At 41.5% G+C, this 25,819-nt stretch overlaps 1 protein-coding gene across 4 annotated transcripts in view; it reads left to right on the forward strand.

Moving 5' to 3' along the window:
- Positions 1-25,819, forward strand: part of USP45 (ubiquitin specific peptidase 45) — a 2,611,314-nt gene that overhangs the window by 189,099 nt on the left and 2,396,396 nt on the right. The gene's annotated exons all lie outside the window — the stretch shown is intronic.

Consider the following 25,819-nt stretch of genomic DNA (forward strand, 5'->3'; position numbering starts at 1 on the left):
CTAGACAGAAATTATATTTCACAAGAAAATATGCATTTAATTTAAAGTTTAGATGCACACCCAGTAACTACTTAAGATGACTGGCCAATAATGACTAAAATAAAAATGTAAGATCATGAAATAAAAATGAAACTATTACGCTTCCCCACCTATCTGTTAAAATGAGAGGAATTTAGAGAATGGGTAGTGGATATTATTCAGAAGCTATTAGAGAAAATAGAAATTTCTTTGGAAAATGTAGCTAGGGAGTGGGAAAAAAGTGGAGTTTAAAAAATAGGGTGGAAATAAGAGAGATGTGGTTAAGAAGTAACATTTAGAGGGACTGAGAAAGGATAAATTATTTCAGAAGATGAGGAATCTCACAGAAGAAGAAGAGGCATGATTGTAGAGTGCTAAAGAGAAAATAAGGGAGTACCCTGTTAACATGGTTGAGTTTAGAAAGATTGCTGTTAAGCAACTGTTTTTTGATAGTTCTCTCCAGTGCACAAAAACTTTTATAACAGTGGTCCAGGCAACAAAAGATACAAGGGGTTGTTGCCAAGCTTAGGGAGCCTATAACCAGAGATCCAGTAGCGGTATTGCATATATTTCAGAAATGCTATGAAAATCTGTATAAAGCAGAAAAATGTGGAAATAAAAAAAAAAGTAGAAATGGAAATGTTTATGGAAGACCTAAATATGTCAAGGTTAGAGGACTATGAGGCTCAATTACTAGCAGTATAGGATGAGATGATATAAATGGAATAGATGGTATTCCTGTGGAAGTTTGGATGTTAGAAGGGAAGAAAGTAATAAAGATCTGAACACTGTTGTTTTAACAGTATTTCACTAGGAGAAGAAGCACCAACATCCTGGAAAAAAGCTGTGGTGGCTGTAATACTTAAAGATGGTAAAGACCCATCAGATCCAGCTTCATATAGCCCATTTCGGTTATAAACCACAATTATAAAGTGTTTATGTCTGCAGTGGCTAAAGAATGGCAAAGGTGATGCCAGAATTCCTAGATGTGGATCAGTGTGGTTTTGTGAAGGGGGGGGGCAAACATTTGGCAACAGTAATAGAACAATGGTGATCCAGAGGGAAGCTGAATGTAAAAAAATACCACTTTTGTTAGTGGGTCTTGATGAAGAGAGAGGATTTGATAGAGTAAGCTGACATTTTATGAGTAAGGTAATGGAAGCATTTGCATTTCATTATAAAATGAAAGTTGATTAGCAGGATATATGAGGGATCGGTGGGGGGGTCCTTTCTGATGATTTCTGTTTGAGCAGAGGAACTGGGCAGGGGTGTCCTCTTTCCCCTTTGTTATTTGCATTATATTTAGAACCATTGGCAAAGAAAATAAGGGACTCAGAAATTCAAGGATTTTATTGGTATGGCAGTTAAGAAAGGTTGGCTTTATTTGCTGATGATATTATTTTATACCTGATAACACCAGAAAAGGACATTTCAGTGTTGTGGATCATTCTGAGACAGTTTCAAACCATTTCAGGATATAAAAAAATGATGAAGATAAAATAAAGGCAATAGCTGTAATCTGTCTATCTGCACAAGAATTGGTTCAGCAATACCCATATTTATGGGGACATAATAAAATGAAGTACTTTGAAGTTTGGATTAAAAAAAGATTCTGTTATGGCAGCTAAAGATATGTGGGAAGAACCTAAAAAGAAGATAATACAAAACTGAGAAATTGAAAGCTCTGTTTTGTGGATATGGCTAGCAAGATACAAGTAGTGAAAATGCTTTTCATTCCTTTAGATTTATATACCGGGCAGGCATAAATAGATGAGAAATGTGGATTCATTCTTTTTAATAGATGTAGATTAATGTTTCATATTTAAATGTGTTTAGTTGTGATTTCAATATATGGCCTGAAGAAGCAATCCTGTTGATTGCGAAAGTGTTTACCATTCTGTATTAAAGCTAATATATTTTTACTGAAGCTTTTTAGAGTTTGTTAGGCAAGTATTTAAGTAAAATGTACATCTGCTGTGGTTTTGTGCTTGGTTTGTCTTGCATTTGATTTCTGTTTCCATGCACAGCTTTATCATCAGTGTTGGCCATTTGTTTCCTTCAGAAAAGTTGGAAATGCACAGTCATGTAATATCTTTCATAATGGCTCCTTTGTCCATATTATCATGGAATGTAAATGACCTTACAGGTATAGACAAAAAATAAATAAATAAAAAAACTATTGAATTATTTTAAGAAGTATAGGGTTGCAGGAGACACATTTGAAATGAACTGAACACGTGAATTTGACAGGGTTGCTATTAAAAAACTATGTTTTGCAACAACTCCAGGTCATGGCAACTTAGGCAACAAAAGGTAGAAAGGAGTATAGTTCATCATACTGGCCACTGCTGCAGTAGCCTTAGCTGTATGGGTCATATCCTGTCAAGGATATAATGGCCAGACAGCTTTCAAAGCTTCAAGGCACATTCCATGCACCCAAACTGTCATGCAGGTTGAGTTGAGTTGACTAAAAGACAAGTCTGGGTGTGAAGCCCTTCAGAGCTTTACTGCCACTGAAGAGTACATTCCTCTAAGGCATTTGAGGATCCATGGTCAGCTTGTGCTTTCCTTTGCTGGGCAGGTAAGTTCCCTTTGGGGGGATCCATTTCTTTTAAATTTATTGCTATTTTATTACTTTAGGGAAAATTATTTAGGTGTTGTGTTTCACTGGACTGTTTAGAGACTGTAATGTACTTTTAAATGGAATACTCATTTTTTTCTACAATTTAAAAGTAATGTTACCCTACTGAAAAAAAAATTCTGTGGAAAAATTGTGTTTATTTTTCCTCTGTGGGGCTGCCATAGTATTTGAAAGTGCTTTTTGCTGTTTTAGTTTTCTGACAAAAATAAATAACTTTTGTGGGCTGGTAGTTTTACATGCATTTACTGTTTGTCTTCCCTGGGAAGGAGGCACTACTTTCGGCCTGACCATGGAATAGATAGGTCGGTCTTTCTTCCAACCACAAAAAAAAGTTAAGCAAACAGCCATTGCCACCACATCAGGCTAGCAATTTGCCTCATCCACAGGTGGGTGACTCTGCTGTGGGCTTTTATTGTAACTCAGACTACTCATTGTTTACACTGGATCCCTCTGGTGCAGCACCTACAGCCACTATTGACCAGGGGTTAGTCACATCATCTGTGGCTGTTGGGAGTCCCCTTAGTGTGTAAGGGATAGCCACTCTTGTCAGTCCTTGGAGTGGGAATAGAGAGAGTTTTCCTGTTATGCCAGGATGCTGTGCCCATTCCTAGGGAAGCAGCTGTTACCATTAGTAATCCAGTGGGCCCATTTTTACTGTCAAAAAGAAACAGAAAGCCTAGGGGTGAAAAGTGTACACTTCTGCATCTTTGGTTTTCAAAATTTTGAATTGTCTGGCAAATTGTGAAAGTATGAGGAATGTTTTATCTGCAATTTTTCTTGTGAGGAAAAATCTGCTTTAAATAACTTTGATCTGATGATGTCAATTTTCATTCATTCCTTAAGTAATGGGTTTGGATCCGATTCTTGGATCTGACTCGGCTGTTATACTAGCTCGTGGCCTCCAACAAACCCTCGAGCTCTTTCCCTACCCATAATGTACCACCCCTAACATCTCTTAGATCTTGTTTACCACATTTACGTTTTGATGTGGTGTCACCTTCAGCTGGCAAATGGGAGAAGTCTTTTTTGATATTTCTTATTTAAAAAAAATCCTTATTTACGACTATAATCTTTAAGTTTATTTTTAAGTTGTTACTTCTGTCCTTTTTCATACAATTTTGAGTGTAAGCTTTCCTGCTATCATTGATAGGCCTAACTTTCCTTCCCTACTCTCTTTACACTTAGTGTTTACCTCTTCCTTTACCATAGTTGATATTTTTCCTTTCTTCAAGTTTGTTGTATTTCTTCAATACCATTGTTGGTATTTAGCTTTTCCTCCTTTTTCTGTTTTTAAAAAAGCTTAGTTTAGTACTTTTCTGTTACGATAAACTTTTCTTTCAAAATGTCTGAAAAAGGTCTTACAGGATTTAAATGTGATAAGTGTGGGCACAAGTTGCCTTATTCCATTACCCACAATCTTTGTGTATATTGCTTGGGTCTGGATCATTTACAACTGGATTGCAGTATCTGCCTTGGGTTAAACTCCTGAGCACTAGCTGACAGGAAGAATAAATTGATTTTAAAAGACTTGCTGCTGACTTCCTTTTCCGAAGCCATTACTAGGATTCAATTCTGCAAACACAAATCTAGAGACCCTACGAAAAGGTGCAAGTCTTCTGTCTCTCCAGCCTCGTCCTCTTCAGAACCTAGAAAGAAGAAAAAGAAACTGAATCAGAAATTACTTACTGTCTGACCCTCTTTGGATCTGATCAGGCCTGTTCCAGATTCTACACCCTTGGATCCAAAACCTTTACCAAGAGCAACATATTCTCCTAGTGTGGATCCAGTCCCATCCAGAGTGCCCTCTCCCTTTTTAGAGAGGCTGTCCCAATTCCCATCCCTAGTATCTTCTGATTCCTCCAGGAGTCTCACGGAAGCAGATCTGGAGAGGAGGATGATGAAATTCTTCATGGAGCAAATTCAGATGGGAGTCCTCCTGGTTCCTACCCCTTTGGGTTAGGAAGTCCGACCGTCTACTACCCCACCCATTACAGCTCCTTCTCTAATCCAGTCTGATGTTTTAGAGTCTTCGGATTGAGCTTTCCTGGTCCATCTGGTTCAGATCTGAAGCATGCACAGTCTTTGGATCTGAATATTGCTTTGAGTGCATCAGCTCTGACATCTTCAGAGCAGGATGGCTCTTAAGCCGAAGCATCCCTGTCGGATCTGGGAGTTCAGAGTCGACTCCAAGGTTTTTGGAACGCTCTCTTCCTCTCGGAGCCTCTGCACTGGCCAGCTTGGCACTGACTTCTGCCTCGGGTGGATTGTCCTTGGGTCGAAGGGAGGTGATGAACCAGAAACTATATTTTTTTGGCTCCATTGTCTTTCTTCTTCCCAGAGTGATCTGACTTTGAGGTTGTGAAGAGATTATGTCTTGCTCAAGCAGGGCAGATGGGTCCTTCCCCCTCTTATTCACCCTTTACTTCTCAGATGATTTTGAACCATGATTTTCAACATTCCAGCCCACAGGGACAGCCAGCTGAAAGCTTCCAGACTACCTAGCAGGGTATCCCAACCTCTTCTGAAACTTCACTGGGCCACCCCACTAAGGAGGTCCCTAGGAAGAGAAAGTTCAAAAGGAGGCACTTGGACTCTCCTCAAGAATCAGTCAGTGAGAATACTGATTTCAGTGAAGGAGAGAGGTCTCCTAAATCACCACCCAATTGTGTCTTATTTGGAGCCATTCTTGAGATCCATAAGCAGAAGGGTAGCTGGTCTTCCAAGACCCTTCTCCGGAGGAATCAGTATTTCTGGAAGCCTTTGGGACTGGCCCATCTACCTCCTGAGTTACTCCACGCACCGATGAGCTCATTGATTTGATCTTTAGGCTGGCATGGATGGAACCTGATATGGTTAAGCCAACCCCCAAGAGAGCAGACCTGTTTCTGGTTCCATCAGTAGGCAGTGAATTTTGTGGTTAAGAGGTTTCTGTAGATGCCATGGTCATGGCTGTAACTACAAAAAAGGAACTCGCAGAACAGAGTTCCACTGTCAGTCTTCTTAATATAGAGTCTATGATGACAGACAGATTTAGGAAGTGTCTTTATGCTTCAGTAGTGACTTTTGCACTCAGATTGCTGAACTGTTTGGCACATTTTATGAGGCTTTAAAGAGATTTGATTTAAGAGCTATCAAAATCTCTTTCTGGAACTGAAACTGCTGAGGCTGAATCATCAGTAGTCTCTCAGTTGGCCACCCTACAAGCTATGTCTAATTTGTCCATGAGGCTTATCTTGCACACTGAAGTAGGTGCCTCAAGTGCCACAGGTTCAAGTTTTTCCATTAGTAGGCATGCCTGGATGTGCATGTGTGATTTTGCGGAGCCTTTTAAGTCCTTGTTTTCAGTGCTCCCTTTGATGGCACTTTTGTTTGGCCCCACAGTGAAGGACACTCTTTAGGTGTGAGAAAGATGGAAAGACCCTCTCTGCAGTGGGCATGGGATGTTCCCCATGTTTCACTGTTGCAGTAAGCCATGAGGCTTATCTCGCACACTGAAGTAGGTGCCTCAAGGGCCGCAAGTTCAGGTTTTTCCATTAGTAGGCATGCTTGGATGTGCATGTGTGATTTTGCAGAGCCCTTTAAGTGCTTATTCTTCAGTGCTTCCTTTGATGGCACTTTTGTTTGGCCCCACAGTGAAGGACACACTCTTCAGGTGTGAGAAAGATGGAAAGACCCTCTCTGCAGTGGGCATGGGATGTTCGTGTTTCACTGTTGCGGTCCTAACCAATGGGTTATCCGGCACTCGGTAGCCCTCAATCGGCCAGAATACCAAAGGTAAGTAAAAATGAAGTCGGTTGTCGTCGGTTGTAAAGGACGTCAGGGTGTCAAATACAAAAGGAGGCAGCCAACGTCACTTCCTCAGTCTCTCTTGCCGCGGAGCCCGAAGCAGAAGCATTTCTTGCACGAGTGCCGGTCGGCAGTTTACCTTTTGTGTTTCCGACTATGAAGTTGAAGTCAACTACAGCTAAGTACCCCATTGGGGATCCTCTTTTCTTGCCTTAACGAATATCAGAAAAGGTTAATAATTGTCTTACCTGTGGAAAGCAGATTCCCATTAGATATTTTCATTGCTATTGTATTATTTGTTTATGCCTTGACTACGACGTTCCTAACTGTGATCTTTGTGCTTCCTTTAATCGGCATACTATTCGTCTTCTGGTTAAGCATTTTGGAGTTTAGCCTAAGTTTGTCGGTATGGCGTCCGCTGGTCTTCAGGCTTTGGATATCCCCAAGTAGCGTAAGGATAAGGATCACGACAGGCTTCCGAAGGTCAAGTCCTCGGATGATGTTAGGTTGGTCGTCAGTCATGCGGTAGCCATTGAGGCACCTTTGCAGCCAGCAGATTTTCAACCGCAGGCCTCGTTTGAGACCATTTCTGAGGTTCCCAGGCCTTTGGTGTTCATTTTGCCTTCTGACCTTCCGCCTGTTGCCTCTTCAGCTGGATCCGGAGCCACGTAGCTGACTCTGGTGTTCAAGACCTCAGTTCTTCGTTCAGACAGCAAGCTCATACCAATGACTTTGGCTGCAACTTCGGTGGTTGCCAGGCCTCCTGAGTCCTTTAGACTTGCAGGTAAGTCTTCCATTCGTAAGCCTGTGAAGAAGCAGGCTCCAGTTTCCTCTCATTCTCTGCATTCTCAAATGGTTAAAATGGCTGATGACCTTTTGACTCTTATTAGGGGTTCACAGCCTCTTCCTTCAAAAAGGGGTAGGGATGTTTCTCCTGAGGCTTTATCCTTTTCAGGTTTGGATACTTCTAGTATTTCTGTGGATGAAGAAGTTTCTCAAGCTTTCTCTCCTTTTGTTGATTTAGACGCAGAGGAGTCCATCCCTTCTGTTTCTCCTCCAGAAGATTTCCCTTTTGCTGATAATTTAAATACTCTCGGGAAACATTTTAAATGGGAAAGTCAGGATTACCCCCTGTCTAAGAAAAGGATTAGGGTGTTTTTGTATTTGCCTCAGCATAAGCCTTTGGCTATTCCTCCTGTGTTGGAAGTGGTTATTAATGTTTTTTTGGAAAACTCCTTGACTCCAAATTTGGTTCCTCCTGCTCCCAGGAAACCTGACGGGTACTATAGAGTTCCTGATTCTCATTTGTTTCTTTTCAGGAATAAGTTGGCTGATCCAGAGGTTATTTCTCAAGGCCCTAAAGGAGTTAAGGCCACTGTTACTAAAAATCCTGTTCCTTCTGACAGGGAATCCAGGAACCTAGATAGGTGGGGTAAAAAAGTTTATACCTCTGCCCCTCTTGCTATTACGTCTACTAATTGTCTTTGGAAGCTATTAAATCTAGGATAGCAGGTGTGCCTCAGTTGACAGAGAGTAAGGATATGCAGGATTTGCTGAATTCTGCCATTCTAGTCAATAAGCATTCTTTATATTGTGGTTTTGACATTCTAGCAGCCGCCTGTAGGGTTACAGCCACTGGCTCTGTTATTAGAAGGCACGCTTGGCACAGGGAGCAGCCCCTACCAGAGCATGTTAAGGCTAAGCTTTTAGATGTACCTTTGCATAAGGACAGTCATTTTGGCAGCAAAGCAGAGGAAGTGCTCAAGAAAATGGAAGACAAGGCCAAGTCTATGCAGACAGTTAAAAACTTTCTGCAAGTTCAGCCTCCTCGCTTTAGCAGGAATTACCCTTTTAAGAGTTGGACCTTCCCTGATACTAGCAGACAGAGCCATTCTAGGACTAGAGGTTACAAATCTTCTAGGGGGCTACCCCTCAAAGCTCTAAGCGTTGACAGGCTTCCTCTTCCAAGGCGGGAAGTTCTAAACCCGCATCTCAATCTAAACATTCTCAAGGACTCTGAACAACTTCTGCCTGTCCTTGCCTGCCCGAAGAGTCCTTTAGGGGGAAGGTTGGCCCTGTTTGCAAATGTTTGGGCCACCATCATGGACGACAAATGGATACTCAGAACTGTATCCCTAGGGCACAAGTTTTCTTTCCACACCTTTCCAGTACCCAAAGGATTCCCGGACACTCCTCCAAACCAAAGGGCAGAAATAGAAAAGCAAATTTTGTCTCTGTTACATCTGGGAGCAATAGAATCAGTTCCTGCTCATCAGGTAGGCCAGGGATTGTACTCCAGACTTTTTCTAGTTCCAAAAAAAGAAGGCACTTGGCATCCTATCCTGGATCTATCCATCCTGAACACTTTCTTGATAATTCCAAAGTTCAAAATGCTCACTCTGCATCAGTTGCTGCCAGTGTTAGAAAATTATTTCTGGGTGGTAACATTGGATCTCAAAGAAGCTTATCTGCACATCCCTATCAGGGAAAGTTGCAGGCAATACCTTTGTTTCAGGGTGGGCAAGCAACATTATCCATTCTCTGCGCTGCCCTTTGGCTTATCTACTGCTGCCAGAGTTTTCACAAAGTGCCTGGCTCCAGTCATTGCTTTTTGCAGGCAAAAGAAAATTCAGATTTATCCATACTTGGATGACTGTCTAATTCAAGCAAATTCTTAGGAACAGCTGCTAAAGGATCTAGAATTTGTAAAGACTCTTCTCTCTTCTCTGGGTTACACTCTCAATATGGAAAAGTCAAAAATGGTGCCATCCAAAGAGTTAACATTCCTGAGAGTGAGTCTGAACACAGCCACACAGATGATATATCTCACCCAGGAGAAGCAGAGAACTCTTTCAATTTACTTCAAGGATTTGGCAAGCCTGTCCCAGCTCCCTGTAAGGAAATACCTGCAAGCTCTGAGATTCATGCCCTCTTGCATTCTCATGATTCCATATGCAAAATTGCATATGAGGAAATTGCAATGGTACCTCAAGAACACTTGGTGTCAACATACACAGGACCTGGATGTGATAATTCCTCTGCTTCCATGTCTGCGGACAGAGTTTCTTTGGTGGACAACAGCCTGTCTATAGAACAAAGGTATGCCTTTTCACCCACCCCTGGCCACTCAAATTCTTACTGCAGATGCATCAGACTATGCCTGGGGAGCTCACCTGGATGTCAGATGCATACAGGGAAGTTGGAATGCCTAGCAGATGCACCTGCACATAAATTTAAAGGAGTTGATGGCAGTCCAGCAGGCTTTACTAGCTTTCAAACATCTTCTTTCTCCAGGGACCCTTCTTGTCAGGACAGACAACACCACAGTCATGTGGTACATCAACAAGCAGGGAAGGACTCATTCGTACCTCCTGTGCAGACAGAGCATGAGTCATTGGTCCATAGCAGCATCCCTGGGCCTGCATCTCCTAGCTCAGTTTCTTTCAGGAAGGCTCAGTGTTTTGGCAGACCAGTTGAGCAGACAGACCCTCGATCCTCACGAGTGGCAGCTGAACAGAGCAGTTTTTACAGCATCATTCAGCGTTGGGGCACTCCTCAAGTGGATCTCTTCTCCCCTCCAGACAACCATCTTCTACCTCTTTTTTGCACCAGACAGCATCACGGCAGATCCTGGAGAGTGGATGCTCTGTCCTTCCCTTGGACTCTGCTGTCAGTTTATGCCTTCCCTCCTATTCCTCTTCTTCCCAGAGTATTATTGAAGATCAGGGACAAACGACCATGGACTATTCTCATACCTCCGGACTGGCCCAGGCAGCATTGGTATCCACTGCTTCGCAGTCTCTCCCAATTTCCTCCTTGGCATCTTCCTCTGAGGCCAGATCTTTTGGTTAAGGAATGGGGAAATGTTCTACAGCCTCATCTTCAGTCTCTCCATTTGGCAACTTGGCTCATTGTATGACTCCATCCTGTTCTTCTTCGCTGTCCCAGCAGGTGGTTGACGTGCTGAAGGAGGCCTAGAACTAGGAAGTCTTATGCTGGAAAATGGGAGAGATTCTCTCTTTGGATGCAGGCTAGAGGGGAATCTTCTTCTCAACCTACCCGTCCTCTGATCCTGGAATACCTGGCTGATTTGCTTCAGGGTGGTCTTTCTTTTTCCTCTTTCAAGATCCATGCTTCAGCCATTTCTGCTCATTGTTCTTTTGAACAACCCATTTTCTCTCATCCTGTGATGAAAATGTTTCTCAGAGGTGCTTGCAACTTAAAACCACCCAGAAGGGCGCCTACTCCAGCCTGGGATCTTAATTTTGTTCTAGCAAAACTCACTCTTCCTCCTTTTGAGCTAGCTGCCACTGCATATTTAAAGTTTCTGTCGTGGAAGACTGCCTTCCTCTTGGCTATAACTTCAGCAAGGATGGTTTCAGAGCTGCAGGCTTTGATGGCTGTGGAGCCTTTTATTTTCCATGCAGATAGGGTCTCTCTGAGAACCAACCCCTCCTTTATGCCTAAGGTGGTTTCTAGCCTAACTCTTAATCAGTCCATACACCTTCCTACCTTCTTTCCTAATCCTCAAAATAGAGGTAAGAGGATCCTACATTCTCTTGATGTGCACAGACAGCTCAGGTTTTACCTGGACAGGACTAAAGACCTTCGGAAATCAGCTCAGCTATTGGTCAGCTTTGCCCCTGGAGCCCAGGGCAAGGCTATTTCTAAGCAAACAATTTGTAAATGGATTGCTCATTGTATTACTTTTTGTTATTCCTTTCATGGCAAGGTTCCTCCTCAAGGGGTTAGGACCCACTCAACTAGAGCAGCTTCCACTTCTGCAGCCTTTTTAAGGGGTGTCCCTACTAAAGACATTTTAGAAGCTGCCACATGGTCTTCTGTTCACACTTTCACAAAGCATTATAATTTGCCTTTGTTTTCAAAAGCCTGGGCAGGCTTTGCCACTGCTGTTCTGCAGGGCATTATATCCAATCCTTGATTCTGTTGGTTCCTCCTCCCTTTTCTCTGGGCTTTGGTAATCAACCCATTGGTTAGGACTGCAACAGTGAAACACGAAGAACATAGTACAGTGTTGTACACTTACCATAAATGTAGATGTTCGAGTGTATTCACTGTTGCAGTCATGCTTTCCCTTCCTCCTTCCCCCTTTTTTCTCTTTTCCTAAGGTACAGGCTAAATTTAGTTTAAGCCTTGTTTTCTGGGGGCTTCTGACTGTTATGGCGAGAAAGACTGAGGAAGTGATGTCTGCTGCCTCCTTTTGTATCAGACGCCCTGACGTCCTTTACAACCGATGGCAGCCAACATAATTTTTACTTACCTTTGGTATTCTGGCCGATCGAGGGCTACAGGGAGCCGGATAACTCATTGGTTAGGACTGCAACAGTGAATACACTCGGACATCTACATTTATGGTAAGTGTACACAACTGTACTTTTTTCAACCCCTCAAAAGACCTTTTTCAGGAATCAGTGGGTTGGTTAAAAAATGTGGTTCAGAAAGTCCCAGACTCCTTTCCAGGACACACACACAGGTAGTTTCCCCAGAGGCAGAGGGGGGAGTGATAATAGAAGGCGACGCCTCCATGGCAGTGGAGGCCTGCAAAACTGGGTGTCTAGAGATTCCTTTTCCAACAAACCCTTTCAGCTCTCCCTGAATGGAGGCCCGATTGCCTACTTCTGGAGGCAGTAAGAGGTCACTTATCTCTGCACCAGAGAGCCTGGCTAGATATAACAAAAGACAGTTGGTTGCAGAGAATTATTTTCAGAGGTTATATAATTCCATTTTCCCTACCTTCTCCATTGTTAAGAAAATTTCCTGATGTTCCACCCAGTCAGAGGAAAGCAGCAGCAGCACTAGAAATACAAAAGTTGCTAGAAAAAAATCCAGGAGGTCCCACCAGACTAAATAAAATCCGGAACTTACTCAAGATTCTTTTTAGTGCCAAAGAAAACAGGGGACTGGAGACCAGTTTTGGATATCAGTGTACTGAACAAGCCAGTTCGACACACAAAGCTCTGGATGGTCACGTTTCAGACCAAGGATGACTGGATGTGCTGAATAGATCTTCAGGATGAGTACTATCCCATAAAGATAAACAGAAGATCCAAAAGTTACTTAATGCTTCTGCTGGGTGCCAGTCACTGTCAGTTCAGAGTATTGCCCCTTGGCCTCACCACAGCCCCCAGGGTATTCACCAAGTGCATGGCAGTGGTAGCGGCCACTTGAAACTGCCAGGATTCTGGATATTTTTGTATTTAGATGACTGGCTCATTACTGCTCCGACCAGGCATCAACTGATAGGACAAGATCAGATCCTACAGACTTGTTCACATCTCCGAATAACCATAAATTACAAGTCTCATTTACAAATAATAAAGACTTTAGAATTCATAGGAGCAGTGTTCAACACAGTATATATGGTACCAGAATTTCAGTCCTATTGCTTCTGCAAGCCTTGGGATCAATGTCAGCTGCAATAATTTTAGTACCTTTAGCAAGATTCCACATAAGAATTCTACAATGAATGGTAGCAGCACAATGCTCAATGCTTTCTGTTAAACTAAGTCAGGGAAGATCAGAATAACTCGGATATGCAAACAATACCTTTGCTGGTGGATACAGTCACAATAGGTGTTACAAGGTCGTACTTTCATCCTTCCTCATCTCAAGCCCATAGTGACCACTGACACTTTCCAGATTGGGTGGGTGGGGTTTCCTGGAGAAAACAGTCCAAGGCACTTGGTCCTCCAAAGAGATCAACTTGCATATCAATGTTCTGGAGATGAGAGCGGTACTTTTGGTGTTGCAGGCATTCCAAGACTCTCTCCCTCTCAGGACAATTGTAGTCCAGGCAGACAACATGTCAGAAAGGGGAAATCGATCTTATCCCCTCTGTCAAGAAGCCCTCATTGTGTGGCAATGGGACGTTATCTTCCAACTGCTTTCTAATAGCAACACATATTTTGGGCAAGTCCATTGTGATCACAGACAAAGTGAGCAGGTCCATCTTACTACCTCATGACTGGTCTCTCAACAATGAAGTGACAGAAATGGTTTTCAGTCAGTGTGGCCAGCCTTGCTGCAATCATTTTACATCTCACCTAAACAAGTGCAGCAGCTTCTTTGCCCTGATCCACCCCACCGGGGGAATCACCGAGGGATGCCCTACTCCACAATTCTGACTTCCCTAATTCCCAATTTCCTTCAGAAAGCAGCTCGGTTAAAGAGCAAAGTCATCCTCATTACACCTTACTGGCTGCAACAGATTTGGTTTCCCTTCCTTTGGCCTCGTCTACTAAATTCACCTGGTTTCTGGATTCAGTTCTAGACCTCCTGTCTTACCCGACAGGTGTGGTTTTCCAGTTTCTTTAATAGCCATGCAACCAATGCTCTCTTCCCCTGTCCGTTCCATACTTTTATCTTCCCATAAACCTTCTACTAGGAAACTCTCTACAGGAGTAAATGGAAAAAGTTCATTTACTGGGCAGAGCAAAATCAGATCGACCCCTTCATAGCTCCACTTCAGTCTGTTCTAGAAATTTTAACAAGTTTATTTAATAAGGTGCTAGTTCATCAACTATTAAAATTCAACTCGCAGCAATCTTTGACTTTCATGTGGGATTTCAGAATTCTTCACTGGCTTCCTGTAAACTGTGCAAGGCCTTTTTGAGAGGTGCTCTTCTATAAGACCTCATTGCAAAGATCCCATGCTCCATGGGATCTAAATTTGGTACTGCAAACCTCCCGTTGAAACTGCAGGTAAATGTGATTTTAAATCTTTGACCTAGAAAACTATCTTTTTAGTTGCAATTACATCTGCTAGAAGAATTTCAGAAATTCAAACACTGTCTTCTAAGCTTCCATATTTAATTTTTCATAAGGATAGAGTTATATTATGTACCAATGCTTCCTTCCTAAGGTAACATCAGAATCCAACATCAACCAATCCATTAATATGCTAGTATTATTTCCCAAACTTACAAATAAAGGGGAATATATGCTGCACTTACTGGATGTTCATAGACAATTCTTTCTACACAGGACAAAAGAGATGAGAAAGAGGGATCAACTATGTTTCCTTTGCACATAATTAATTGGGCGAATGAGTTACAAAGTTAACTCTAGCTAGATGGTTGACAGATTTAGTTTATTATAGACATATGAAATGCAATCTCCCCTTACCAAAGGCATGATTCAACCAGGTCTATGGCAGCTTCTGATGTATTCCAGTCTAAAGCTTCTGTATATATATGTGTATATATATATATATATATATATATATATATATATATATATATATATATATATATATATATATATATATGCAGCTGCAACTTGGTCAAATCCTCCTACTTTTATCACTCGTTACAAACTAGATCTGGTCTCGAGGGGAAGAGCAGCCTTAGGCTCAACCGAGCTGAAGAATATCCTTCCTTAAAATTCACCCAGGAATTTAGGTAGCTGGGGACTATGTCCCTTTAGTTGATGAATGAATGAAAATTGACTTCAAATAAAAAAGTTGTGTACTCACTATAACGTTCCATTTGTGTTGTCCATTTTCTTTCTTCCTCAACTCCCCACCCACCAACTCCCACCATTTTTAATAACCGACTTCAGGAGGAATGAGAGACTTCAAGGACACCAGTGTCCTTTGTGTTGAACTTCAGTTGTGGTATATCATTATAGTCTTCCTCAAAAGCAGCAAACAAGATCTGAGAGATGTTAGAGGTGATGCATTATGGGTAGGGAAGGAGTTCAAGAATTTGTTGGTGGCCACAAGCTAGTATAATGGCTGAGTCAGATCTGAAGATTGGATCAGGACCCATTAGTTGTGGAAGAATGAAAATGGACAACACAGATGGAACGTTATGGTGAGTACATAACTTCTTTTCTTCTTTTGCCCAGGTCACTTTTTGTTGTTTGCAGTGTGTGTGTATGACTCTGGTACTTCTTCCAGGGCTTTGGCCACTGGTACTGTTTTAAGTAAGTTTGCTTCACTGCATTCTCAGAATCTTCCAGATGTTGAGAATTTAAATTCTCCCTTCGATAGAGATTTATTGTTTGGCTCCTCTGCTGCAGAGGTGATCAAAATGTATGATGAAAGGAGCAAGCTGATCCAGGGAGTCTGTTAAGATTTTACAGCACTCTTTTTACAGATTTCCAAAGGTTTTCTTTCTCCTCTTCCATTTGTGGCAGACAACAGAATAAACAGAATTCATGTAAACAGTAGTTTAAGAAGGAATGGCAAGAGAGTACCAAAATGAAGTCTCTAACCTCCCACAACCAAGAACAGTCCAATATGTTTGAATGACTGTCCAAGAGACCTTGTGACCCACTTCCACTTTGGCCCTGTTTTTCTTCCAGAAAGTCTTCTTCTCCATTTTTCTTTTTGGCAACAGATTGCTTCAGACAAATGGGTTCTGAATTTTATTCTAGTTTTACAGATGGCAGTGGGAGGAAGTTCCTCCTTTCCAGGAAGTCATTCCTCCCCCTCTGGATCAAACTCTCTTGTTTCTAACTGTTTCTCATCATATGGTCTCCCAAGGACTGACATATCCAGTTCCTTCTTCCCAAGTGGGGTGGGGGGTTTATTCAAAGTTGTTCCTAGTGCCAAAGAAAGGAAATGTTTTTGAAGACCAGTACTAGATCTTTCTTTTCTAAACCTCTTCATGACAGTGCCCTAATTCAAAACTGATATAGTTTTATAGCTTGTTACTCTTCTTCCTCTTTCAAGTTTCCTGATAACACTAGACTTATAAATTGCTTATCATTGCATATCTACTCATCCAGACATCAGACCTTTCTTAAGGCCCTCTACATTACAAGAAACATTTTTATTAAATTATCATGTATGACATAGGCAGTCATACATTTATATAAATGAAAACAAACCATATTGATACAATTTTAGTTGCAAACATTATATATCACTTATCTGTCCAGTCATTGTCAGTCAAACATTACACATCTCATTCAAATCCTACCTTCTTTTAAACCTCGTTTCTCCTCTGCATGTATTATTCCCACAATTCCCATTTTTTTTGTATGTATGTAATTTGTCCCTACCCTTTTCCAAAGATCCCAGTTCCAGTTGTTTTTTTTCTCTGTTACTATAGTCACTACTTCTAGTCCAGTTGATTTAGACTTTGATTTCCATTTTCTACTAATTGTTTTTTTGGCAGCCACCATAATTAGACTCAGCAAGGCCTTACTATGTCTAGGTATTCCGATTCTGTAGCATATCTTAAAAAAATCATTTCTTAGTTACACCAATTTGCTCACACAATGTCTCTGACAGAGTAGTCTGCATGGAATCTTTAAAGTCTGCCACATTATTACACTCCCAGAAAATATGTTCCCATTTACCTCTTTCTTCCCCATCACATCTCTGGAGTTTATTTGGGGTATAAAATGGCTATGTGTACACTTCCAAGCAAAGATTTTAAATCTTCTAGACTTTGTTGCAAATTTGGGAGGCATACATATATCCCCATATTGTTTCTTTGTTAATTGCTTATCCAGTCTCTCTTCTCATTTCTTTCTAACCTCCTCTGATTCTTATAGTTATCATGCAATGTATTTTTATGCTTTACTAATTATTCCCTTTTTTTAACAGCTTGTCCTAGATGCTACTAAAAACTCTACCAGTGCTGGTCTTTCACTTATGATTCCCCTGATGTTCTTCATCTCACATTGCTGCAGTCCTTACATATGGGTAGTCCGCTGTCCTCGGTTGGCCCGAATACCAAAGTATTAGGCTGACGTCGGTCATGGGCGCTCAGATCTGACATCAGAGCATCAGGGTATAAAAGCGCATGACCGACGTCATATCCTCAGTCTTTTTTGCCGCATGGTCCGATGCAGAAGCAGCGTTGCAAGTGCCGTTCGGCGTTCTGAAATTTTTCGTATTCGGAGTTTCAGACCGATACCAAGTTGGGCTAAGTACCCCGTTGGGGAATATTTTTGTTTTTTCTTGCCTCAGTTATTTCCGGATGTCAGAAAAAGTGAATAATTGTATTTCTTGTGGGAAACAGATACCGCATAGGGATTATCACTCTCTTTGTATTCCTTGTTTGGGACCGGAGCACGACGTAGTCGGGTGTCGGTTTTGTGCTAGGTTTAATAAGCGCACCATTAAACGAAGGTTAGATTGCGCTAGGTTAGTCTTTGGTAAGCGGTGTAATTATAATATGCCGTCGGATCCTCCGACGCCCGCTTCCACGAAGAAGCGCAAAGACAAATCTTTGAAGCCTAGGCAGGATGATTCGTCCGTTTCGGACGCCGGTCCTTTAGAAGCTACAGTGGAACAGGTGGATCCGGCTGAAGTTTCTGTTGAGTCTCAGGGGGAAACTTTGATTTTACAAGATGTGGCCTCACAGGAGTCAGGTCAGGCTGAAGGGGCCTCTCAGGTTACTGTTCTCCCTTCTATGCCTAAGGTGGTTAGGCCTTCTACTTCTATTTCTAAGGCTCCTTCTAAGGGCAGGTCTGTTTTGCCTTCCTCTGGTGTCAGTCCTGGTGCTGCAGGGTCTGTGCCTAAAAGCACATGCTTAAAATGGCAGAAGATTTGATTACTTTAATTAGAGGTTCTATGCCCCCTCCTGATAAGAGGCCCAGGGTGGAGCCAGAGTTGGAAAGTTTGGATCAGGCCTCAGATGATTCAGAGTCTTCTGCTGAAGACATTCAAGATTTTCTCCCTTATTCTGATTCTGATGCAGAGGATTCCACTCCTTCTGCTTCTCCTCCAGAGGATTTTTCATTTTCAGAAACTCTACATTCCATGAGGGAGCATTTTAAGTGGGAAGGACAGGATTTCTCTGATTCACGGAAGAGGCTTAGGGAGTTCTTGTTTTTACCACAGCATAGACCCTTGGCTATACCTCCTGTTTTGGATGTTTTTTCGGAGGCTTCCCTTAATCCAGATTCTTTGCCTCCTGCGCCAGTAAAACCGGACAGGTATTATAGGGTGCCTGAGGCTCATAAATATCTGTATAAGAGTCCTAGGGTGGACCCAGAAACTATTAGTCAGGGGCCTAAGGGTGTTAGAGCCTTGGTTGTAAAGAATCCGGTTCCTCTAGATAAGGAAGCTAGAGCTTTGGACAGATGGGGTAAGAAGGTGTATACCTCTTCTATTTTAGCAATGAGGGCTTTAAATTGCCAGTTTCATATGTTGAAGTATCAGAATTTCCTCCTTTCTCAGCTAAAATCTAAAGTGGATGCTTTGGCAGAGGGCATAGAGTGTAAAGAATTGCAGGATTTGGTACATGTCTCTGAACAAGTGGGGAAGCATTCTTTGCAGTGTGGTTTTGATGCTTTACAGGCTTCTTCTAGGGTGGCTGCCACTGGTTCAGTTCTTCGTACGCACGCCTGGCTTAAGGATCAGAATTTATCCGAGCATGTTAAAACTAGAATTCTGGATGCCCCTTTACAGTCTGAAGTTTTGTTTGGTCCCCCTGTGGAGTCTGTTTTGAAGAAAATGGAAGACAAGGCTAAGTCTATGCAGACTGTTAAAGATTTTTTGCAGGTGCAACCTCCAAAGTTTAGTAGAAATTGGCCTACTAAGGGGTGGACGTACCCTTCTTCTGATTCTCAGTCTAGGGGTAGATCTAGACGTGGTAGGGGCAGAGCTCAGAGTACCTTCAGGCCCAGAACATGGAGTTCGCCTGCACAATCTGCTGGTGAGGGCAGGGGCCAGTCCTTTCGTAAACAGGCCCAATGACCTGCATTTTCAGCTGCCAGATTCTTCTTGCCTGGCAGCTCCTTTGGGAGGAAAGCTAGCACTTTTCAAGCTAAACTGGCTTTTAGTCACCCAGGACAAATGGGTATTGGACATTATAAACCGAGGCTACAAGTTCTATTTCCATACATTGCCTCCTTTCAAAGGCATGCCAGACGTTCCTCCTCGGCAAAGGATAGAGGCTCACAAACAGATTTCCTTACTTCTTCAAATGGGAGCTATACAGCCAGTTCCTTTGTCAGAAGTGGGCCTAGGATTTTATTCTCGCCTGTTTCTAGTACCAAAGAAAGGGAACACGTGGAGACCGATTTTGGATTTATCTATCCTCAACACTTATTTGGACATTCCAAAGTTCAAAATGCTGACGTTACAACAGCTTTTACCTCTGCTGGGAAAAGAACACTGGATGGGTAACTGTGGATCTAAAAGAGGCTTATCTTCATGTTCCTATCAGGCCCAGTTGCAGGAGGTACCTGCGTTTTCGGGCTGGAAATTTACATTATCAGTTCTCTGCATTGCCCTTTGGCTTATCTACTGCGCCCAGAGTGTTCACAAAGGTTCTGGCTCCAGTGATAGCCTTTTTCAGGTTAAGAGGAATACAGATTTATCCTTATTTGGACGATTGCCTGATTATTGCACAAGACAAAGACGAACTTCTTCATCATCTACAGTATGTGATGGTAGTGTTAAGATGCCTAGGGTATTCTGTGAACGAAACAAAGTCCAGTCTAGTACCCTCTCAGGACATGTGCTTTCTGGGTGTGAGACTGAATACAGCTTCCCAGATGGCCTTTTTGACCCCGGACAAACAAAGAAGCCTTTCTCTTTATTTCCATCGAATGTCTCTACAGTCCAGGCTGACTGCAAGGACAGTCCTTCAAGCCTTGGGGTTCATGGCATCTTGTATTCTGGTGCTTCCCAATGCCAAACTGCATATGAGGAAGCTTCAATGGTATCTCAAAAATGTATGGACACAACACTGCCAAGATCTAGACACTGTCATTCAGATAATACCTTGCATTCAGAAGGAATTTTTGTGGTGGGCTCAGGAATGTCACCTAAACAAGGGACTCTCTGTGACCCGACCAGAGGCGAGTCAAATTCTAACGACAGATGCCTCGGACAAGGCTTGGGGAGCACACCTCAATGGAAAATGGGTGCAAGACAAGTGGCCTGTCAGACTTCAACATTTGCATATCAACTTGAAGGAGATGTTAGCAGTCCAATTTGCATTGATGGCTTTCAAGGATTTACTTCACCCATGGCAGGTGTTGATTCATACAGACAACACTACTGTCATGTGGTACATCAACAAGCAAGGGGGAACTCATTCGTACCCTCTTTGCAGGCAAGCAATGATTTTGTGGAAGACTGCTCTCAGTTTACACCTCAATCTTCAGGCAAGGTTTCTACCAGGAGCACAGAACTCCTTAGCAGATGTGTTGAGCAGACAAATAGTGGATCCTCACGAGTGGAAATTGGATCCTCATGTATTTCAAAAGTTGACAGTGTTATGGGGAACTCCAGACATAGATCTGTTCGCTTCTCCACTAAATTACCAGTTGCCAAAGTTTTGCACAAAAATGTTTCATCCCACAGCTTGGAAGGTGGACGCTGTATCATTCAGTTGGAACAATCTTCATGTATATGCCTTTCCACCTCTGCCTCTTCTACCCAAGGTACTCTTGAAGGCCAGACAAGACAAGCCATCCATGATTCTGATAGCGCCGGATTGGCCTCGACAGCACTGGTACCCACTACTGAGGAGTTTAGTACGAGAGCCTCCATGGCCTCTGCCTTTGATTCCGCACCTTTTGTCTCAGGAGGGCAATCACTTCCTCAATGTCAGGATTCAGTCTCTGCATCTAACAGCCTGGCATATTCTGTTTTAGACTCTGGAGGGTCTCAGCTTCCACAACAAGTTTTGAATGTTATTTTGGAGGCCAGGAGGCCTAGTACAAGGAAAGTCTACGCTGATAAATGGAGGAGATTTTTTATTTGGAGCAAAGGGAAGGACTTTGATGTTTCCAAGCCTGATTTTACTGTTTCTCTTCAATATCTTACTGAGTTATTGGACAAGGGTTTGTCCTTCTCCTCCATAAAGGTTCATGCTGCAGCCATTTCTGCTCACTATGACTGTGACCCTCCTTTATTTTCTCATCCTTTGTTTAAGCAATTTCTTAGAGGGGCTAAGAACATAAGACCCCCACGGAGGGCTCCTACTCCTGCTTGGGATCTCAATTTTGTGTTGGAAAAACTTACTCTACAACCTTTTGAGCCTGCAGCTACTGCCGAGTTAAAGTATTTGTCATGGAAGACTGCTTTTTTGTTGGCCATTACCTCTGCAAGAAGGGTTTCTGAATTACAGGCCCTTATGGCAGTGGAACCTTTCCTGATTTTTCATAAGGATAGGGTATCTTTGCGTACTAATCCTTCCTTTATGCCTAAAGTGGTGTCTAGTGTGGCCTTAAACCAAACGATTCATTTGCCTACTTTTTATGCAGACCCCCAAAATAAAGGGGAGAAGATTTTGCATACTTTGGATATTCACAGGCAGTTGCGTTATTATTTGAGCAGAACCAAGGGGTTCAGGCAGTCTCAGCAGTTGTTTGTTTCTTTTGCTTTGGGTTCTCAGGGAAAACCTGTTTCAAAACAAACTATTTCTAAATGGATTGGTTTTTGTATTTCTTTCTGTTATTCCCATCATGGTAAGGAGATTCCGGCTGGAATCAGACCTCATTCCACTAGAGCTACTGCCACTTCTACTGCCTTTCTAAGGGGGGTAGCTACAAAAGATATTTTGGAAGCAGCTACTTGGAGTTCAGTACATACTTTTTCTAAACATTACCACCTTCCTCTTTATTCTAAGTCTAGGGCTGGATTTGCCACTGCTATATTACAGGGCATTTTAGCAGCCCCTAATGCTTTATAATTTTGCCATCCTCCCTTTCCTCTGCTTTGGGATTCTACCCATATGTAAGGACTGCAGCAATGTGAGATGAAGAACATAGTACAGTTTTGTACCTACCATAAATGTAGATGTTCGAAGATCCACATTGCTGCAGTCCAATTTACCCTCCCTCCTTCCCCACTGTAGCTTGGCATGGTTATATGGTTTGGGTGGTGGTTGTTGTTGGGCATGTTTTTGGGAGGTATTCTGTTTTTGGCTGTGGCCTTTCTTTTTAGGGCCTTCTGACATCTGGGGCAAGAAAAGACTGAGGATATGACGTCGGTCATGCTCTTTTATACCCTGACGCTCTGATGTCAGATCTGAGCGCCCATGACCGACGTCAGCCTAATATTTTGGTATTCGGGCAGACCGAGGACAGCGGACTACCCATATGTAAGGACTGCAGCAATGTGGATCTTCGAACATCTACATTTATGGTAGGTACAAAACTGTACTTTTCTTTCTCTTTGCCTATACCCCTATACCTATCCTTCATAGGGAAGGCAATCTCTAGTCTGCTGTCTAAATAAATTCTTGACCTCTTCCCATTCTGTTACATTTCCCTCTCTAATTATTTGCTCCCAATACCTTGGTTCTTTTGCCGTTTTTTTTTCCACAATAAATTCCATACCCTTTTTGGCTGTTGTCTATATTCCTAATTTTAGTCATCCTTATCAGCAGAATCTTCTTTCTCCATTCCTGTGTTGGCTTAGTTCTCAGAATACTTTCTACTGTTTTGTGAATATAATATTACGTATGGTTATTGTTATTCTTCTTAAAGATCTCTATCCAAAATCCCAGTCTCTCCTTGTTTCTTGAGCTTCCCCCTGTTTCACCATCATCCATTTCCACTTAGAGTTATTGGTTTCTGCTTGTGATAAGTGTAGGAGCTTTAACTGTGCTGCCCTGAAATACCTCTTCAGATTGGGTAATCCCAGACCACTTTGTTCTGTTGGAAGAATTGGCTTATCCCACTTGACTCTTGCCATCTTCCCCTCCCAGATAAAATCCTGCAGCTCTTTATTAATTGCATTCCACAACTTCTCGTCTGGTTGATGAAAATACGCCTGAGTTGTGTATAAAACTAAAGGCACTAAAGTTTTTGTGCTCTGGAGTTATCAAAAAGCAGTTGCTTCTATCTTGCTATGCATATCCCTAAAACAAAGTTTCCATTTTCTCAGTTTTTATGTTATCTTTTTAGTCTCTTCCTACAAAGTAATTAAAACGTAAGAAAAACAAAACTAACAATTTAAGTTGTAAGATACTTAGTACAAAAAGAGAGAAGGAGGAAATATGCAACATGAATATTGAGAAAGCAGTAGCAATATGTTTGAGAAATTTGGTTAGCATTAAGTTATATACAAGGAATACAGCAATGTCTAAAATAAAAAAATAATTTCTAATATGTAATATACAATTTAGAATAACATCAGGACATGGCTCATCAAAGATGCATTTTAGTAGAATAGCTACCAACTGCAGAGAGAGTAATATGTGTAGACAGTTTAGATAGTAGATATCAGGCAGATATGTTAATTGAGAGAAGAAGAAAAATTCATTAGGTTATTTCCTGACAAGTACAGATCTATGCATGTTGTAAATGAGTTTTTAGCTGCTTCTTGAATTCGCCACTTTTGGTAGTGGAGCGAAGGGACAGTGGAAGTTTGTTCCATGAGTATGCAGTTGAATTACTGTAAAGTATTTTTCCAATATTTTTTTAGATTGGTTCATCTATATCAATTTTGGGATTACCTTTGCCATTCTTTTAACCATTATAGGCATAAACACTGTATAATCGTAGTTTAAGATTGAAATGGGCCTGTATGAAGCTGGATCTGTCGAGTCTTTACCCTCTTTATGTATTACAGCCACCACTGCTTTATTCCAGGATGTTGGTGCTTCTCCTTTTAAAATACTGTTAAACAAAACCTTCCAGATCTTTATCAGTTTTTTCCCTCCTAGCTTCCAAACATCTACAGGAATACCATCTTTTCCTAGGGCGTTTCCTGTGGATTGGTTATATATCACAATTTTTATTTCATCTCCTCCTATCCTGTTAGTAATTGAGTCTCATTTTTCTTTAACCTTGGCATATTTAATTCTTCTGTAAGCATTTTCAATTTGTACCTTTTCTTGATTTCCATATTTCTCTGCTTTATACAGACTTTCATAAAATTGTTATAACATTTCTAGTAGTTCTACAGGATCTCTTGCTGTCTTCCTTGTTATAGGCTCCCTAAGCTTGGCGACAACCCTTTCTACTTTCTGTTGGCTGAGACATTGTGCTAAAAGATTTTGTGCTTTGGAGTTCTTATCAAAAAGCTGCTGCTTAACAGCAGTCTTTCTAAACTCATACATATTGTCGAGGTAATCCCTTACTGTCTGTTTAGCATTTTCCAATTGCTCCTGTTTTTGTTCTGAGAGATTGCCCCTGTTCTGCAATAGTTTAAACTTCAGTCCCTCTAAATATTTTTGCTACTTCTTAACCATATCTCTCTCTTATTTCCACCCTATTCTTAAACTCCACTTTAGTTTTATTCCACTCTCTAGCTATAGTTTCAGAAGAAATTTCTATCTTGTCTAATAACTCCCAAATAATTTCCACTACCCATTCCTTGAATTCCTCTCTTTTCAATAGATGGGTGGGAACGCGCCATTGTCTCACTTTTATTTCATTGTTATTGGCATGTATCAAAACATTCGATTAAATGCACATGTTCCTGTGAAATATATTTTCTGTCTAGTCTAGACCAATTTTTGTATCTTGTATGTAAATTCACTCCGAACCCCTACTATGAAATTTGCATCTTTCATGCCAGCTATTTTCATAAATTCCTTCAAAAATCTACCCTCCTTAGTTATATTTTTTCTTCTGGCCCCCACAATCTTTGGGGTCTATATTATAATCTTGAAGGTTTAAAACTTAGAATCACTAAAGATCGAACTTTAGTGATCGAAGTCTTAAACCATCGAAACCAAAAAAAAATACCAAATTTAAAAAAACAAACAACTAAATAGTGTGTAGGCAGGGAGACAAGCCCCCCTGCACCCCCCACACCCCACCTACTTAAATATACCAACTCCGAGAATGCACTACATTGAAGTAAACGGAAATCTCCCCCCTACAGAGATTTTCTGTTTAAACGTTCACTGTAGTGCACTTTTGGTATTCTCATGTCGACAATATCATATTCTTTACTGTCAGACTTCGAGATTTTAATATAGCCACAATTTGTGTTACTTCTTAACCTTATCTCTCTTTTCTTCAGAAAATTAATGTGGAGTTTAAAAATAAGGTGGAAATAAATTTCCATCTTCTCTCATAATTCCAAATAATTTCCTCTACCCATTCCTTAAAGTCCTCTCTCTTCAACAGATGGGTGGCAAAGTGCCAGTGTCTCATTTTTATTTCATCACCCTGCATTTTTGTTTTTGTTATTATTGGCATGTGTCAAAACTTTCAATTCAATGCACATGTTCCTATGAAATATATTTTCTCTCTAGTCTAGACCACTTTTTGTATCGTGGAGAATACTATGCAAATTCACTCTGAGCTCCTGCTCCTGAATTCACATTTCGATGCAAAGTATTTTCATAAATTTATTTTCAGAAATGTACCTTTCTTTGTTAGCTTTTCCATTCTGGGCTCCTAGTTATTGTTACTTCTTAACCATATCCCATTTTCTTTTATTTCCACCCCATTTTTAAACTCCACTTTAATTTTATC

This window comes from Protopterus annectens, chromosome 1.part0, assembly GCF_019279795.1.
Source record: "Protopterus annectens isolate FY-2018-M chromosome 1.part0, PAN1.0, whole genome shotgun sequence".
Taxonomy (NCBI): Eukaryota; Metazoa; Chordata; order Ceratodontiformes; family Protopteridae; genus Protopterus; species Protopterus annectens.